Here is a 19,477-nt window from a genome sequence, read left to right on the forward strand (position 1 = left end):
ACCTATTACAACAATGAGATGTACAAAACGTTATGTCAATTTTTATTTAATTGTGAAAATAACATACAGAGAAATTACAATTCATGAGCAAAGTTATGAGTACATTGCTCATAACGCATTGTTGTCTCCTCCTTTGTTTCCCCTTCCCATCTCACACCACCCCCACTAAAGTTGTAAAGATCGTTTTTTGACATAATGTGTTGTACATTGTTGCAATGGGTCAAGCGCTGTAAAACCATCTGCTCCTGGGCTTTTCTTAGACGGGAGGTCTCATTGCTGTTTCTATTACAATGCTTGATTTAGGCTTCTTAAGATGGTTTAACTCATCTTGGTTTAGTTATGGCATGTCAATATTTGCTAGGAAAAGGTCCATTTCTGCCAAGTTCTCGAACTTATTACCATAAAGTTTTGAGAAGTATTCCCTTATAATGTTCTGAATCTTGGTTGTTTCTGTGGTGATGTTTCCTTTCTCATCTCTGAGTTTATTTATTTGGGTGTGTTCTCTTCTTCTGATAAGATTTGCTAAGGGTCTGTCAATTTTGTTAATTTTTTCCAAGAACCAACTCTTTCTTTTGTTGATTTTTTTCTATGGTTGTTTTTGGATTCTAATGCATTTAATTCTGATTTAATTTTAATTATTTCTTTCCGTCTAATGGATTGGGGTTTATCTTGCTGCTCTTTTTCAAGGAGGCTCAGATGTCTCATTAAATTGTTGGTTTCAGATCTCTCCAATTTGTTGATGTAGGAACTCAGAGCTATAAACTTGACCCTGAGTAGTGCCTTTGCTGTGTCCCAGATGAGCTGGTAATTTGTGTACTCATTTTTGTTTAATAACATGAACATTAAATTTCCTTTCTAATCTCTTCCCTTACCCACGGTGGTTCATCAGTGTGTTGTTCAGCCTCCATAAGTTACAAGACTTTCTTTGGTGGCTTTTTCTGTTGAGTTTTAATTTTATGCCCTTGTGGTCTGAGAGAATGCACGGCATAACTTCAATGTTTCAGAATTTGGACAAGTTTGCTTTGTGGCCTAAAATGTGGTCTATTTTAGAGAATATTCCATTGTTTCTGAGAAGAACATGTACTCTGATGCTGCTGGGTTAAATATTTGGTAGATGTCTGTTAAATCTAGTTGATCCATGCAGTTGTTTAGATTTGCACTTTCTCTGTTGAGGTTTTGCCGAGTTTATCTATTTAGTGAGGAAAGTGGTATGTTAAAGTCCCCAATAATTAATGTCTTTGGATCTATGTGTGATTTGAGGGAAATTAGTGTTTCTTGGTTGAATTTGAGTGTTCTGTTGTTTGGCGAATAGATAATTAGAATTGTAATATCCTCCTGAAGGAGAGATACCTTAATTAGTATGTAGCTACCTGCTTTATCTCTTCTCACTAATTGTAATTTGAAGTCAATTTTATCTGATATTAGGATTGCAACTCCCGCCTGTTTATTGGGGCTGTATGCTTGGTAGATTTTGTTCCAGCCTTTCACATTCAAAATGTGTTTGTTTTTATGGGAAGATGTGACTCCTGAAAGGAGCAGATAGATGGATCTTGCTTTTTAATCCAACTAGACAGTCTATGTTGCTTAATTGGAGAGTTAAGTCCGTTAATGTTGAGAGATAAGACTGAGAGGTATTTGGGAGTTCCTGCCATTTTATACATCAGGTGGTATAATTGTGTTCTACACATTTATTGAGTAGTTACCAATTATTCTCAAATTTTAATACGTTAAAATACTTTCTTTTTTTCTAATTTTCTTGCCAGGAAATCAGCAACAGCTCAGTCAACATTTCTCTCATAGGACTTTTCACATATTTTGGTTAAATATTGACCTGAGCTCCAGTCTTCTGAGGACTCACTCATCTGCTTAGGAATTGATGCTGGCTGTTGGAAAAGAACTCAAGGAAGGATGCCATTTAAAGCCTTATAACTTTATTCTTTACCAAGTTATTCTCCTGCTGTTTTGGTTGTTGAGAGTGTATACAAGAGCAAGCATTCCATGGAGAGAAAGGAGACACCATATGAACTTTACTTACTGAGATTTCTGAGTGATTTGCTGTCACATGTACTGCATTTTGCAAGTCGAATCTGTCAAAACCTACCAGTTTTAAGAGATAGTAGGAGCGTTAAAAGAACTCTTAGAGACAAATACATCTTCAACCTAATTGGTTCCAAGCATTCAGTCTAATGCATATTCAGCAGGTACTGAAACTTGTGTTGGCTGTATCTATGTGTCTTTCTCATGTGTGCATGTATACATGTGTATATGTATGTGTGTATTTGTGTGTATAACATACATGTGTACATATATAAGGGCAATTGCACACATATATGCATATATAAATAAATGTACATATACAAATATATGTTCATATATATATACATATATATCAGGTGTTCAGTGATTGATTTAATCTAGAGTTTACAGCACATTGTCATTCTCACAAAATGTACATGATAAACTGCTCTGAGGATCTGTGCTCACTTCCCTCATTACCTTATTTTCATCCCTGTGAACAACGTCAGCCTACTTTCCATAGGATAGCTTTGTTTTTGTTACTTACAGATAATAAAAGAAAAAGGATGTTTGTAAAAGAAAATGAACTTTTAGGTCACAGGTTAAAGTATCTTATCCGTCCCAATGATTCCTATGAGATAAAATTTATAATAGTACTAAAAGTGAAAAAGAATTCCTGGATCTGTTGTTTTGCCATTTAGAATGGCAAAGAATAATTTCACGGCACTGTTATAACTCTTAAAGAATGCAAGAGTAACTGATGGTACCTATCATATTTCCACAAAACCAGTGGATCCTGAAGGATAATAGTAGACCAGCAGATATTCTAAGAAGCAGACATGGAGCATGAAAGATGAAGAGAAGGAATGAGAGAGAGTGAAAGAGAGAGAGAGAGAAATGTCATAATTATTAAAGTGCATAACAGATGAACAAGAAATGTATGAGAATATTCATACTGCTATTTTTAAACTCTACAGGTACATTTGAAGATATTTGATATATGATAACCCATCAACATAAAATATAAAGTGATTTTGATAAAAATAAAGAATACTCAGAAGAAATTATAAATGCAAAAACAATCTTCACAGAAGCAAACACTCAGAGATATTTCATGACTTTTAAAAGGACAAAGTGGCTGAAGTTAGTATAAATTTAGAAGTATGACAATACATAAAAATATAAAAAGATATTCATATAGTTCATTATATAACCCAAAGCAGAAAGCAAATGTTGTTTGGATGATTTTTTTTAAATACAGTCTCTCAGGTGCTGGGTCGGTGGCTCAGGGGTAGAGTGCTTGTCTCGCATGCATGAGGTCCTGGGTTTGATTCCTCAGCATCACATAAGGAGAAAAAGACAGAAGAGGTGCTGTGGCTCAAGTGGTAGCACTAACTATGAGCTGAAGAGCTGAGGGACAGAATCCAGGAACCAGAGTTCAAGCGCCACAACCAACAAAAACAAAAACAAAAAACTAAGCAAAACACATTCTTCACTTTTGTGGCCTCAACTCTGTAATACCACTGATTCAGCATAGGGCTAAGATTTTCGGTGTGGACATTTATCAACACTCCTGATTCAGACGCTACTTGAGAAAATTTTTAATCAATATTGCATTAATTTTGCTCTTTGTAAATTCACATGCACCTGTAAAAAATGGTTTTGCCATCCCAGTAACATTCTCAAAGTACCTCGTAATGACAACTTACAAAAATTTGTATTATATTATAACAAGGAAAACAATGCTACAAATAAAGAAAAGCAATAATTAAATATTAATGATTAATAAAATAAAAACCAAATCCCAGTGTTTCCAGTATTTCAAGTGTACTGCATATTAGATTTTACTATTTCTCATATTTCTGTACATTTAAAACTGGCTAAAATTATGATGTTCAACAAGAGTTTTATAGGCTATGAGAAGTCTTTAAAGTTACCCTCTAAGATTACTATTTATGTCTCATCTCATAATTTATATATGGCTTATATCATCATTTGTTCCTCACTAAAATATAAAGAAAGGAAGCCCTAAAGTTTTAACAGAAACTTTGTAGTAAAAGTATTAACTCTTGCTCTGTTTCTTTACACAAAGTCTTTGCAACTTCTCATTAGTATCCTTTCTATAAACTCTGAAATGGAGATACTTAGTAGTATATATCTGCTACCATAAATCTTAAATACTTTATGGAAAAGTTTTATGACCTGACAAAAAGTCTTAATTTTGGCATATATAAGCAAATTCCCAAAATTAAACATATTTAAAACATTAAATTTTTTGGAGGGAGGTCCAGTCGTGAGTCCTGAACTCTGGGCCTGGGTACTATCCCTCAGCTCTTCAGCTCAAGGCTTGCACTCTACCACTTGAGCCACAACAGCACCATGTCCGTCGATTTTTTCTGCTTATGTGGTGCTGAGGAATAGAACCCAGGGTCTCATGCAAGCAAGGCAAGTGCTCTACCATTGATCCACCTTCCCAGCCCAAAACATTAAAACTTTTAACAAACCTTAACACTTGCTGCTGTGTTCATTATGACAGGGGGCTTGTATAGAATAACTGAATTCCTCTTGCTACACATCTCTTGAACAACAAATATCCGGAATTATTATGTTTTTGACATATCAATCTTGACTTTATTCTTAAATGTGTGGTTATGTAAGAAATATATGGTTCTAAAATTTCACGACAATACTTTAGAACTTACTTTTTGTTGAATTATCTAGTTTAAGAAAATCAATTCCACCTTATATATAAAAAATGTTCTGTGTACAATTTGGTAGCACATACTCTAAAATTGAACAATATGCAGAAGATTAGCATGGCCCCTGCGCAAGGATGACAAGCAAATTCTGAAGCAGTCTATATTTATACAACAGATGCTGGAGGGGATGTGGCCAGAAGGGAACCCTACTGCACTCTTGGTGGGAGTGTAAACTTGTTCAACCACTTTGGAAAGTAGTATGGAGGTTCCTCAAAAGACTCCACATAGAGCTTCCCTATGACCCAGCAATCCCACTTTTGGGAGCATTTACACACATGTTTACAAACAAGACCACACTAAAGCTACCAGCACGACCATGTGTATCGCAGCACTATTTACTTTAGCTAAGGTATGGAACCAACCCAGATGTCCCTCAGTAGATGAATGGATCAAGAAAATGTGGTATATATACACAATGGAATTCTATGCCTCCATCAGAAAGAATGACATTGCCCAATTTGTTAGGAAATGGAAAGACTTGGAAAAAATTGTATTATGCGAAATAAGCCAGGCCCAAAGAAACATAGGTCCCATGTTTTTCTTATTTGCAATATCTAGTATATGTCTGAGTCAAGGAGAAAAGTTCAGATAAGTTGATGTTAGGGAAATGAACCCTAAGGTATGTATTCAAATGTTTTTTTTTTTTCTTTCATGAGATTGTTTCTAACACATTTATAAAATTATTTCTTTGTTGTTTTGTATGTCCCTCCCCCACAGTATAAATCCTGCTTTCACTGTATTTGATGTAGGTATAATTTGTGGAGGGAAAGGGGAAAAACTAATCGTTTAAATAGGGATACAGGTGGACTCACTGCAACAATGAGATGCACAAGTCGTTATGTCGAAAATGAACTTTACAACTTTGGTGCGAGTGGGGGAGCGGGGAGGATTGTTTGGGGGGAGAAGGGGAAGGGGAAAACAAAGGAGGAGGCCACAATGCTTGACAAGAAATGTACTCATTATCTTGCCCATGTAATTGTAACCCCTCTGTACAATATTTTCACACAAAAAAAAGATTCCACATAGGGCTCCCCTATGACCCAGCAATCCCACTTTTGGGCGTTCACCCAAATGATCACAAACAAACAAGACGAAATTAAAACTACTAGCACAACTATGTTTATTGCAGCATTATTTACCATAGCTAAGATATAGAACCAACCTCGATGCCCCTCAGTAGATAAATGCATCAAGAAAATGGTGTGTGTGTGTGTGTGTGTGTGTGTGTGTGTGTGTGTGTGTGTGTGTGTGTGTGTGTGTGTGTGTGTGTGTTTGTGTATGGGAATTCTATCGTCCATCAGAATGAATGCCATCACCCAATTTGTTACAAAATGGAAAAACTTGGAAAAAATTATATTATCTGAAATATGCCAAGTCCAAAGAATCATAGGTCCCATGGTATCCCTTATTTGCATTAAGTAAATATATGTCTGGGATAAGCAGAAATGATAAAAAAAAACTATGTGCATATGACTATATAAGATGATGTTAAGCTAAATGAACCCCAAGATAGGAACACGGTTTTCTTTTTCTTTCTTGCTATTGTTTCTAATGTAATTATAACGTACAATGTGATTTTTTTATTTTTTATATGGTCCTCCCACACAACATAACCCCTGTTTTCACTGTATTTGATGTCGTTGTGCCTGCGTATTGTATATACACTTCTCTAATTTGGGGAGGGAAAGGGAAAAAAACAAAATGCTTAAATAGAGATACAGGTTGACCCATTGTAACAATGAGATGCACAAGACACTATGTTGAAAAACGAACTTTACAATTTAGGCGGGGTTGGGATGGGGGGTGGTGAGGAATGTACTTGTGAAGGTGGAAGGGAAGGGATGGTGGGGAAAAAATAAAGGGGAGGTAACAATGCTTGATAGGAAATGTACTCATTACCTTGCACATGTAACTGTAACCCCTCTGTACAGTATTCATACAATAAAAAAAGTTTAAAAATGTTCTGAGATGGAAGAGTTTACTTCTATTATTTTACCTATATAATATCGTTAACAAAGAAATTAATGCAATACACTGACATGAAGATATTTTGAATGTGTGTGTGTGTGTGTGTGTGTGTGTGTGTGTGCACATGCATGCTTGTGCGTGTGCATACCTGATTGTTGGCGTGCGCAGAGTTTGAACTAAGGGCTTCAAGGACTCGCTAGGCCTTTTCTCTCTAGATTGGTCAGCTAATATATTAGCTACATCTCCATTTCTGGCCCTTTTCTAGTTCATTTAAATTTTTGAAAAATAATCTTATGGGTTTGTTTTTTTTTTTTTTTTGCCCTGATTGGCTTGCAACACTTATCCACAGATCTCAAGCTCCTAAGTAGATATGCCGAGTGGACAGGATTACAGGTGTGTCCAACCAGCACACGGCTTTAAGAATAATTTTAAAAGTAGAAGAAACTGTACTTCACGGAGTCCTCTTTTATCATTTCCTACTTTTAAAGCATTTTGGAGTGATAATATGTGAATTTATTTCGTTTTGAGATTCTTACAAGACAATAACTGATGGTATTTAAAAGTTTAATACTTTTTAAAAAGGATACTAGAACCGTGGAACAGAAGAAAATTGGCTCTCTTTGGACCTCAATTTATAATCTCAGTTTGTGCATGATAATCCAATGTCACCAACACAGTCTGTGTTGAAGACAAAATGTGACAAAAAGCAATTACCACGGTCATAATTGTTATGTTATTAGTTATTGGACAATATGAATATTGAATTGAGAGTATAAGAGAATGGAGAGATTTTACCTACCATTTTTGTATTGCTGAAAGGCTTTTGGAAACTTTGACTCATTTCCTTCCTCACTGTGTCTTTAGGCTATGCACTTACTGCCTTTAATTACAATTTTCTCAACACAAATCTCCATCTTGATACAGACAAAGGCCTGGATGAGCTTCCAGCTCCAACTTAGGCCTTGAGAGATAACAAGACAGTCATTTAGCAGGTCAGAGGAACCTGCCCAGACCTAACAGGCTCAACCCCTCCCAGGAAATAGTCACCCACCCCAGGCAGAGGAAATTCTGCCCCCAGGAGTGGCTTTCTTCATTGGGTAAACAGAGCCAGAGGCTGCCCCTCCCTACAGCAGCCTAGATAATCAATTGAAATTCAGTAAACATAATCCTGAGAAAGGCTCGAGGCTGGACTCTGAGAATGTCTCAGAAGCTAGACCCTCAGGGAAGAACTACTGTTTGCTGAAAGGCCTCAACTCAACCCAGAACCTAGCCTTATGTCATCATCTCCAAACTAGAGGGCACAGCCATCTCCCGCTTCTGCGATACTCAAAACAGATCCCTCTCCCACTGAACTAGCCTTGGAGGAGGATCACAAAATCCTGGGTAAAGCAGAGCACTTTTCAGCTTGCCCAAACAAACTGACTTAAGTAACTTGATCAAGCCGCAGGAAAACCAAACACCACAAGCAGACCAGAGACTCCACCAAGAGACTGGTTATGGACACAAGGGAGATACAGAATCTTCCCAACCCCCACCCCCCAAAAAATCAAAGACCTTTCTTCTTTTGAACCTTACTTTTAATTTTTTTAAATTTTAATATTTTTAAATTGTTGTTTTATATCTTTTTTTCTATACTGACGTTTTGATTCCTTTCTTTTTCTTTCTTTTCTCATTATTTTCACTTCTTCTCTTTCATTCTTTTCTGCATGACTTAATTGCTGTTCTGCTCACCCTCAAATATACGCGTCGCCGATTATTAGATCTTATCGTCCATTGTGTATACACTTAATCCAGAAATTTATTACTCAATTCAAAACCTCTTAGACTTAAATTCTTTAACAGCAGTATTACCTCTTTATACCCATATAGTATTTTAAACATTTTTATTTTTCTAGTTGTTCATGTCTCCTTTCTATCCCTCCCCTCCTCTCATCCTGTCCTCATTGTTCTCTGAATACTATCACTGCAGTATTTAAGGGTTTTACTTTTTAAATTTTGTTTTTCCATTTTTTCTTCTCTCTTTTCTCTTTTTCTTCTTTTTTTCTTTTTTTTCTTTCTTTTTCTTTTTTCCTTTTTTCCTCTCTCTGCTATCATTCTGTCCAATCCATTTCCCTCTTTGATATGAGGACATTGTTAATTCCACTCTCCCTCACCTTCCCACATCCCTCTAATGCTATTTTTCTCCACATTTTCCATAAACCTAATAATTTCTGGTTGCCAAATTGTCCTTTGCTGTTCTTAGGCCATTAAGACATAGTTGTTCAATGTTCAATAGATTGTATCTCTTGAACAAGATTGTATCTGCAGACTTTTGACTGTGCAACTACAGACTTTGTTTGATAGTTACCTTAAAATAGTGTTCTAACACAAAACTGGTGTTATTCCCATCCCAAATGGGCAGAACAAGCTGGAAAAACACAAGAAAAAATGGCAATCCTGGAGATCTCAACTCCCACTCATGACAATCAGGGGACAGAACAGATAATGAACAATCCAGAGGAGAGTTCCCAAAAAGCTCTACAAACACTACAGGTAAAAGGCGTAAATGAAAAGAGTGAAAACATGCAAAGGTCTCAGTGTGAGTGGGAGACAGAGGAGGCAAACCAAAGATCAATACAGGAGTCTCATGAGCATGAGGAAGCTACTCAAAGATTGATACAGGAATTTCCTGAGCAGATTGAGAACATTCAAAGAGAAATAAAGGAATTGTGTGAGCAGGTTCAGATCAGTCAAAGAGAAAGATAGCAATTATGTGAGCTGGCTGAGAACAGACAACGAGCAAGTCAGCAATGGCGTGAACAAGCTGAGAACACTCAAAGAAAACTACAAGAAATGCATGAACGTGAGGATGCTAATCAATGAGAAATACAGGAACTGAGAGATAGGGCTGAGAATAGACAAATATCAATGGAGGCATTAATGGAATGCAAAAACAGAGAGCTGAAAGAAATCAGGGAGACATGGGCTGGTAAGGGGACTCAGTGGTAGAGTGCTTGCCTTGCATGCATGAGGGCCTGGGTTCAATTCCTGAGCATCACATAAGCAAAAAGAAAAAACGCCAGAAGAGGCACTGTGGCTCAAGTGGTAGAGTGCTAGCCTTGACCTAAAGAGCTGAGGGACAGTGCTCAGGCCCAGAGTTCAGGCCCCATGACCTGATCCCCCCCCCCCCAAAAAAAAGAAATCAGGGAGACTGGGAAGGTAATGCTCACTGGAGCCAATCAGAAAGAATGAGAGTCCAAGGAAACGATAACAAATCAACTAAGTGATTTGAGAATAAACATGGAACACCAAATTAAGGAAGTAAAGAAGTTCGCACAAGATCTAGAACAAAGTTCCAACAAAGAATTTGAAGCCATCAAAGCCCATCAATTAGAAGGGAAAAAAAATAACAAAGTAGAAAGTCTTGGCAGTATGTCAGACCATGCAGAAGATCGAAACTCGTGGATTTAAGACAACCTACATATTATAGAGAAAGAACATACAACCATCCAAGACAAGTCCAATAAATAAGATAGATCTATTCAACACTTGGAAGATATCATCAGAAGGCTTAATGTGAGGATAATGTGTGTAGAGGAACACCTAGAGACAGAAGTTAATGGTCTAGGAAATTTGTTTAACAGGATCCTAGCAGAGAACTTCCCAAACATACAAAAAGATAGGCCTATTCAGATACAAGAAGCTTTTAGAACTCCAAATAGAACAGACCAGAACAAGACATCCTACCATCACATTATAATCTGCAAAGGATAAACTCAGACCAAGGAAAGGATCCTTAATGCAGCGAAGGAGAAAAGATAAATCACCTATAAAGGGAAACCAATTAGAATCCCCTCAGATTTCTCAGCAGGGACAATCAAAGCAAGAAGATCCTGGCATGATGTATGACATGCACTAAAGACAAACAACAATCAACCAAGAATACTTTACCTAGCTAAACTCTCCTTCATAACTTCAGGTCAAATAAAAACATTCCATAGCAAAGAAAAATGGAAATATTATATCTCCACCAAAGCAGCCCTACAAAAGATACTGAAAGATGTCCTAAACATAGAAAACGAACAAGACCACAGTACAGGCCAAGAAACCACACCCAAACTGAGAATCCAAGAACCATAGGAAGAACCCAGGTGCCCCAACTCCCAAGAAGGTGGATAAAATGGTAGGCACTCCCAAATACCTCTTAGTCCTATCTCTTAACATTAACGGGCTTAACTCTGCAATTAAGCAACATAGAATGTATAGTTGGAGTAAAAATCAACATCCTTCTATCTGTTGCCTTCAGGAGTCACATCTTGCCCATAAAAACAAACACATTTTGAATGTGAAAGGCTGTAACAAAATCTACCAAGCAAACAGCCCCCCATAAACAGGAAGGAGTTGCAATACTAATATTAGATAAAATAGACATCACATTAAAATTAGTTAGAAGAGGTAAAGTAGGTCGCTATGTACTAATTAAGGGATCTCTCCTTCAGGAAGATATTACAATTCTAAATATCTATTCATCAAACAACAGAGTACCCAAATTTATCCAGGAAACACTACTTTCTCTCAAATCTCAAATAGATTCAAAGACATTAATTGTTGGGGACTTTAACACACCAATATCCCCACTAGATAGATAAACTCAGCAAAAAATCAACAGAGACACCACAGACAAAAATAACTGCATATATCAACTAGATTTAAGAGACGTCTACCGAATATTTCACCCAGCAGCATCAGAATACACCAGCATATGGAATATTTTCCAAAATAGACCACATTTTAGGCCACAAAGCAAAATTGTGCAAATTTAGAAACATTGAAGTCATACCTTGCATTCTCTCAGACCATAAGAGTATTAAATTAGAATTCAACACCAAAAGCCAACAAAGAAAGTCCTGTAACACATGGAGGCTGAACAACACACTGATGAACCAGGAGTGGGTCATGCAAGAGATTAGAAAGGAAATTCAAGTGTTCATGATATTCAACAAAAATGAGCACACAAACTACCAGCTCCTCTGGGATACAGCAAAGGCAATACTCCGAGGCAAGTTTATAGCTCTGAATTCCTACATCAACAAATTGGAGAGATCTGAAACTAACAATTTAATGAGACAGCTGAGCCTCCTTGAAAAACACAAGCAAGATAAACCCCAATCCAGAAGACAAAAAGAAATATTTAAAATTAAATCAGAATTAAATGAATTAGAATCCAAAAAAAAAAAAAATAGAATCAACAAACAGAGTTGACTCTGAATAGGAGACACCCTAGGACTCCTTGGCACAGGCCGAAATTTTCTTAATAGAGACTGAGAAACACAACACATCAAAGAAAGGTTGGACAAATGGGATTGCATGAAATTGCAGAGTTTCTGCATGGCAAAGGACATAGCTAGCAAGATCGATAGAAAGCCCACGGATTGGGAGAAGTTCTTCACGGCCCATACAACAGACAAACTTCTCATATCTAAAATATACCTGGAACTCAAAAAAAATAAATCCCCCAACAACAAATCTTCAAAGAAACAACTGACCAACAAATAAGTGGGTTAAAGAATTAAAGAAAAATTTCTCTGAGAGGAATGAATGATAGCCAATAGACACATGAAGAAATGCTCAACCTCCCTAGCCTGAAAAAACCTCCCTAGTCACCTCACCCCAGTTAGAATGGCTATAGTCAAGAACTTTAATAACAACAGATGCTGGAGGGGATGTGGACAGTAGGGAACCTTACTGCATTGTTGGTCGGAGTGTAAACATGTTCAACCACTTTGGAAAGCAGTATGGAGCTTCCTCAAAAGACTCAACATAGAGCTCCCCTATGACCCAGCAATCCCACTTTTGGGCATTTACCCAAATTATCACAAATTAGTCCACACTCAAGCTACCAGCACAACTATGTTTATTGCAGCATTATTTACTATAGATAAGATATGGAACCAACGCAGATGACCCTCAGTATTTGAATGGATCACGAAAATGTGGTATATATACACAATGGAATTCTATGCCTTCATCAGAAAGAAAGACATTGCCCCATTTGTTAGGAAATGGAAAGACTTGGAAAAAATTATATTGAGCGAAGTAATCCAGTCCCAAGGAAACATAGGTCCCATTGTTTCCTTTATTTGCAATAACCTGTATATGTCTGAGTCAAGCAGAAAAGGTCAGATAAGTTGATGTTAGTGGAATATACCCCAAGTTAATATTCAAATATATTTTTTGTTTTTTTTCCTTTCATGCAATTGTTTCTATCTTATTTATCCGATGATTTCTATGTTGCTTTGAATGTCCTTCCCCTATGGTCCATACATTCACTGTATTTGATATTCCTATAATTTGTGGAGGGAAAGAAATAAATCATTTAACTAGGGATACAGGAGGATCCATTGCAACAATGAGATGTACAAGTCATTATGTCGAAAAACGAATTTAACAATTTTGTTGGGGGTTGGGGGGCGGATCGGGTGGGGGTGTGGAGGAGTATGGGAAGGGATGGGAAGGGGAAACAAGTAGATGACAGCAATGCTTGATAATAAATGTACGAGTTATCTTGTCCATGTAATTGTAACTCCTATGGATGGTATTCTCACAATAAAAAAAGAAAGAAATATACTCATTATCTTGTCCATGTAATTGTAACCCCTCTGTACAGAATTTTAACAATAAAAAATAAAAATACAAAAAAGAAATCAGAGAGAGTGGAGGGAAGGATGAAGGGAAAAAAAGAGGAAAGGAAGAAGAGAGCATGGGAATCTTGGTTTTGAGTCCATGGATCAAGAGAGCCAACCATTCACTATTTCTGTGGGTAGCATTTCAGAGCCTAAAGACAGTATGTAGGAGTAAGCCACTGACCCTTTAACAACTTCATGATATTCAGGAGCTCTGTGGTCACCAACTCCTGGGGGAAGCAGCCTCAGGGCTCAGGGTGAGTCACCAGGTTTCAATCATCCTGGCCCCAGCAAGTTATTTTCTGGTCAGATAATAAGAACGTGTCTAAGGGCTAGGGAGGTGTTGGGGTGAGGGAGTGTCAGGGGCAGGGTAAGGGATAAGCAGGAAGATGAAGAGGGAGGACGATCCTAGGTCAGGTGTGTCAGGACATTGGAACCATGACCTCGCATGACAACACAGATCACCAGTTATAGAGTATTTGACCCAGCCACACTTCAATTAAGAGACCTGGCACCTTGGGTTCACCATTGACTGCCTGGCTGTCGTCCACTGCAGGATATCTGTGCAGTACATCTTTGGGGACTGGGATTTTCAATGGCTGAATCTGAACATGACACCCCCGGTCTTCATTCCTCCACCAGAGACAGAGGTAAGTGGGCCACTGGCACAGGACAGCCAGGGAATGAGAATGGGAGTTGGGACCCAAATTACCTCGAGACTTCCTCTAGGGGGTGCTAGGACCACGAGACTGCCATTCTCAGAGGCAGATGTGGGTCTCTTTGCTGGCTCTGCCTTTAGTTTACCTGGCAGATCTGGGATTCAGAGAGGGCTGACTGAAGTTGGGGCAGGCATGGGGAGGCTGGTGGGAAAACAAGAGGAACTGGGCTCTGAGCAGGGTTGTTTCTTTGAGGATACTCAAAACCCAGGAGCTTTCTTGGGATGGATCAACCCTTTTCTCCTTTTTCCTGAGAGAGAGGGACCTAGAGCCCTCTAGTCCCTTGGCCGAAAAATCCTTTCATTCCCACATCCTGTGGTTGGATAACTAGAACTCACCTTGCTGCCCAGTGTCAAGGCAGGACAGTGAGAGATCCTGAGTCTTTGATAAGGTCAGGGGATCCTCAGTATGAGATGAGATTGTACTTGAACATCATAACTTGGTGCATGGTCAGTCCCATATAAGACTGCCATGGTGTAAGACATAGAATCTAGAGAATCAGAGCAGGATGGGGTCTGTTCTGGAAGTCTTGAGTATTATGTGTGAGCTTTGAGCTCCTGTGTGCCCACCTGCTTCACTTTCTTGGGTGGGTCTTTGCTAGAAAAAGCTTGAAACTAGGGCCTCCTTCTTATCCCTTGTCTTTGCTGCTCAAAGCTAGCACTTTACCGAGCCACAGCTCCACTTGCAACTTTTTTGGGTGTTTAATTGGAGAAAAATTGTTCTCATGGACTTTGCTGCCAAAGGTGGCATTCAACTGTAATCCTCAGATCTCAATTTCCTGAGGGGCTAAGGTGAAAGGAATGGAAGAGTATCTTTGGCCGGGTGCCAGTAGCTCATGGCTGTCATCCTAGGTACTCAGGAGCTGAGAGCTGAGGATCACAGTTCAAAGCTATCCTCAGCAGGAAAGACCCTGAGACTCTTAACTCCAACGAACCACCCAGAATACCAGAAAGGGTGCTGTGGCTCAAGTAGTAGAGTGCTTGCCTTGAGCTGAAGAGCACAGGGACAGCACCCAGGCTCAGAGTGCAAGCTCCACAACTGAAAAAATAGAAAGAAATTCAACATCTTTGCCTGCCAATAATGGTGGAAGTGTGGCGGGGGGGGGACGACAGGGGGGTGTTTTGGTTGAGAGACAAGGTGCTGGCTTCATTGTACAGACATTTCTAAGAACTCCCCATGTTTGCCCCAGCTTCAAGAGGACGTGGCCTGTGACAGGCAGGGAGTGGGTGAATGGTTGCAGGGGTGGGATTGTTGTGTATGTATTCTCTTCATTGAAGGATGGATTTGGATGTTGGGTGACAAAGTCTGAAGTCAAGGCTTGCAAGAAGTTTGTGGCCTGACGAGGATGGGTTTCCTCTGGGTATGTGAAGGTGGCTGAAACCGGAAGCCGCTGATGCCTCACAACTCACATCCTCGCTACCCAGAAGGCTGAGATATGAAGACATAGTTCCAAGCCAGCATGGGCAGAAAAGTCTGCTAGACTTGATGTCCAATGGACCACCAAAGAACAGGAATTGGTGCTGTGGCTCAAGTGGGAGAGTGCTCACCTTCAGCTGAAGAGCTGAGAGACAGCGCCCTGGCCAAGTTCAAACCTCATGACCAACTACAAAAAAGAGAGGGCTAATTTTTCCGCATAGCAGTGTGTACAGTAGGAACTGCCATGCTGGATTATGAGACATTTCAGATATGTGAGAGGCTTACTGGTTTGTCTATAGTGGGTCTGATGTCTGTAGTGCCACCTTCTTGAGAGTGGGATGTGATCCTAATGGAGAGAGTTCATGGTTCTGTTCTCAGGGGCTGCTGAATCCTTGGGCTGTACGTGTGTGTGTGTGTGTGTGTGTGTGTGTGTGTGTGTGTGTGTGTGTGTGTGTGTGTGTGTATCTGTCTGTCTGTCTGTCTGTCTGTCTGTCTGTCTGTCTCCTCTGTGTCTGTGTCTATCTGTGTTTGGAGATAGAAGACCTGGGCCTTGAACTCAGGGCCTAGGTTCTGTTCCTGAGCTTTTGTGCTCAAAGCTATTGTTCTGATACTTGAGCCACAGCTCCACCTTTGGCTTCTTGGTGGTTCACTGTAAATAAGAGCCTCACAGACTTTCTGTCATGGGCTGGCTTTGAACCGTGATCCTCAAACCTCAGCCTCCTGAGTAGCAAGGAAGACAAACATGAACCACCCCTGCCGGGTGTGTGTGTGTGTGTGTGTGTGTGTGTGTGTGTGTGTGTGTGTGTGTGTGTGTGTGTGTTTAGAAGAGGGCTGTAACAATGAGTGCTGGACCCTTTGGTAACTTCTGCCTGCTTTCTTTGGGGGGGGGTACATGAGCTTTGTGTCTGAGTCTGGGGACCTGGAAGGGAGAGATGTTTGATGGGGACTCAGCACCGTTAAATTATAAGACCAAGGTATCTGTGTGCCCTGGAGCTGTCTACTCCCTTGGGCCTGGTTGGTGGCAGACGAGCTTGGGAAGACCTGGGGGTTGGGCCCGCAGGGGATGGCTCCCCAGGGGGACAGGCTCAGGCTGGTCTGCATCAGGATTCCCCACTGCTACCTTTCTGGACAGGCCCTGGTTATAAGAAAATGAATTTACTCTATGTCTATTTTGCTTTTCTGGGGTGTGTCATTTCAGGGAGTGGGGGTGCTGTGAAGAGGAAAGACCCCAGAACTGACACCTCCATGGGGACATTTTTTTGTGTGACAGAGCCAAGTCATTGCTGTGTATGACGAGGAAGCTGCCATCAGACTGACCTGGAACAATGCTCAAAGGTACGTAGGCTGTTGAAGTATCAAACCCACCCATGTCTGCTTCCCACTCACAACAAGGGGGGTGCAGTGCAGGTGGCCCAGCACTGGTCCTAGGGGATTATAGATGGTGGTGGTCATGTGCCGGTGGTTCTCAAATATTCTCCTGGCTATTGGGGATGCTAAGGTCTGATGTACGTGACTCAAAGCCAGCCCAGGCAGGAGAGTCTGTGAAATTCTTATCTCCCATAAACCAACCCCCCCCCAAAAAAAGCCAGATATTGTGCTGTGGCTCAAGTGGTAGAGCCTAAGCCTTGAGTAAAAGAAACTCCAGGATGACACCCAGGCCCTGAATCCAAGCCATAGGACTAACAAAAATAATGAAGTAAATGAATAGTGGCCACCTGTTATCTTACTACCAAAAAGGATGGATTGAGTCTTTTCTCTGGTACTTGTAGCCAAAGGTAATGGGCTTCTTTTGATGTTCCTCTAAACCTCTCCTACTCTCCATTATCTTTCCAGGCTTCACTTGCAGCATAGAATTCAGATCATTCCACTCAAAATGACTTGATGTACCCTCCCCTACCTGCCTTTCTTGGGCTGGGGATCCTGGATGTACTCACACACACACACACACACACACACACACACACACACACACACACACACACACATGCTCACCCAGGCCAACTCAGACTAGCCTTTTCAAAGACACTTTATCTTCTTGGATTAACTGACCCAGGAGAGGAACTTGATCCCCTGTAACTGAGTATTTTAACTAGGGCTTGCTGGTTGACATGAGATAAACAGAAGCTCAAAAGAAAGGCTCTGGTGCCAGTCTCCTCTGGCTCATGCTCACACCTGATGTCCGGGCTACTTGGGAGGCAGACATTTGAGGGTCAGAGATTGAAGCCAGCCATAAGCTGGAAAGCTGGTGAGACTCTTCTTTCCATGGAACCACCAAAAATTCAGAAGTGGAGCTTTGGTTCAAGTGGTAGAGCACCAGCCTTGAGCACGAAAACTCAGAGAGAGTGCTCCCAGATCCTGAGTTCAAGCCCACACAAAGAAATGGACCTATCTTGTTGCCCCCAGATTGCCTGGGCCTTGAGTGCCTTCTCACAAATTGTGATACAACACCGGTCTCTGGGTAGTGTATCAGAGCCTTCAGTAATTGAGTGGTGGAAGCCAGGCCTTCCCCTTCATGTGATCTCAACCCACACGAGCAGGAAGGCAGAGCGTGACAAGGCCAACAGCCTGCAGAGCAGAGAAGACCCCACTCTGCTAGGGTGATTGGAGCAGGCTTCTTAGAAGCAGCACTTGAAAAGGGGTCTTGCTTAACAAGGAGGATCTGACAGGAAGCACAGAGAGCAAAGATGCTGTACATAAAGGACAACATAGAGGAGCATGTTCATTTCAAGCCAGGGCTGCTGCTGAGAAATACGGTACAGATGTGCAAGACTTTCCTGAGACAGGCCCGAAGGGTTACAGAAGAACAGCTATCCAGGGTTGGATCCAGGGTTGTCTTAGCAGTAGTGGGCACGCCTAGCACACATGAAACCCTGGGTTCGATTCGTAGGTCCCGCATACACAGAAAAAGTTGGAAGTGGCACCGTGGCTCAGGTGGAAGAGAGCTCATGTAGAGCAAAAGAAGCTTAGGTACAGAGCCCAGGCCCCGAGGTCAAGCCCCAGGACTGTCAACATAAAACATCACTCCGAGGGACCTTGGTGACAGGTGGATGGTTATGCCCTCTAGCTCTTGGTAGAATTTTTTGTGTCTCCATCTTTGACAGAAGGGAGCTGGACACTCCTTCTGCCTTGGGATCCCCTGGACCCAGTTATCAGAAACCCTCCCATCATCTTCCACCAGGACATGGAGCAACTTGCACCAGAAATCCTTAGATACAGGTTGAGTTGGGCGGGGGCATACAGGGCAGAACTCAGAAGTCCTAGTGGGTCTGATCTGCCCCAGATGACCAGGCCATCCAGAGGAGGTGGATGGGAGCTTAGAGAGGGTTAATTATGTGGAAGGGGCCCTTAAATGCCTATGGCCCTACCCAGATTCCGAGCCTCCCTTTGCTGTCCCTGAGGGATCTAGAGGAGTGACTAGGTGGTAGTGTCTAGAGGAGGACTAGTTGGAAATTCTAAAGAATGACACACCATAAATCATGCGCCGATGGCTCATGCCTGTCATCCTGGCTACTCTGGAGACTGAGATCCAGAGGATCTTGTTTCCCCAGCACCTGCAGGAAAGTCTCATGAGAGTCTTATCTTCAATCTCCAACCAAAAGTGACACTATAGCTCAAATGGTAGAGCACTGGCCTTGAGCAAAATTCATCATCAAGCCCTGAGTTCAAGCCCTCCAACCAAAAAAAAAAAAAAGACAAGAATGAAAGACACCCCTTGCCTGCAAGATATGGTGAAGGAGTGGGGTTTCTATGGTTGGGAGACCAGCTGCTGGCCTCAGTGTACAGACATTTCTAAGAACTCCCCAGATTTGCCCAAGTGTGAAGTTACAGCATGGTGGGTGTTGCCTTACCAAGAACTCCAGAGTTCGTGGCCTTTCTTAGGCAGGGAGTAGGCGAATGGGAATAGGGGTGGGTGGGTAGTGTCAATTATATTCTCTCCATC

At 40.8% G+C, this 19,477-nt stretch overlaps 1 non-coding gene across 1 annotated transcript; it reads left to right on the plus strand.

Moving 5' to 3' along the window:
• The first annotated feature begins 4,778 nt into the window (after nt 1–4,778).
• LOC138803621 (U6 spliceosomal RNA) lies at nt 4,779–4,883 on the plus strand. The gene has a single exon (XR_011364991.1). It is a non-coding gene; the product is annotated as a U6 spliceosomal RNA (small nuclear RNA).
• The last annotated feature ends 14,594 nt before the right edge of the window (nt 4,884–19,477 follow it).

The sequence above is a fragment of the Dipodomys merriami genome, unplaced genomic scaffold, assembly GCF_024711535.1.
Source record: "Dipodomys merriami isolate MVZ:Mamm:240054 unplaced genomic scaffold, mDipMer1.0.p SCAF_344, whole genome shotgun sequence".
Lineage (NCBI taxonomy): Eukaryota > Metazoa > Chordata > Mammalia > Rodentia > Heteromyidae > Dipodomys > Dipodomys merriami.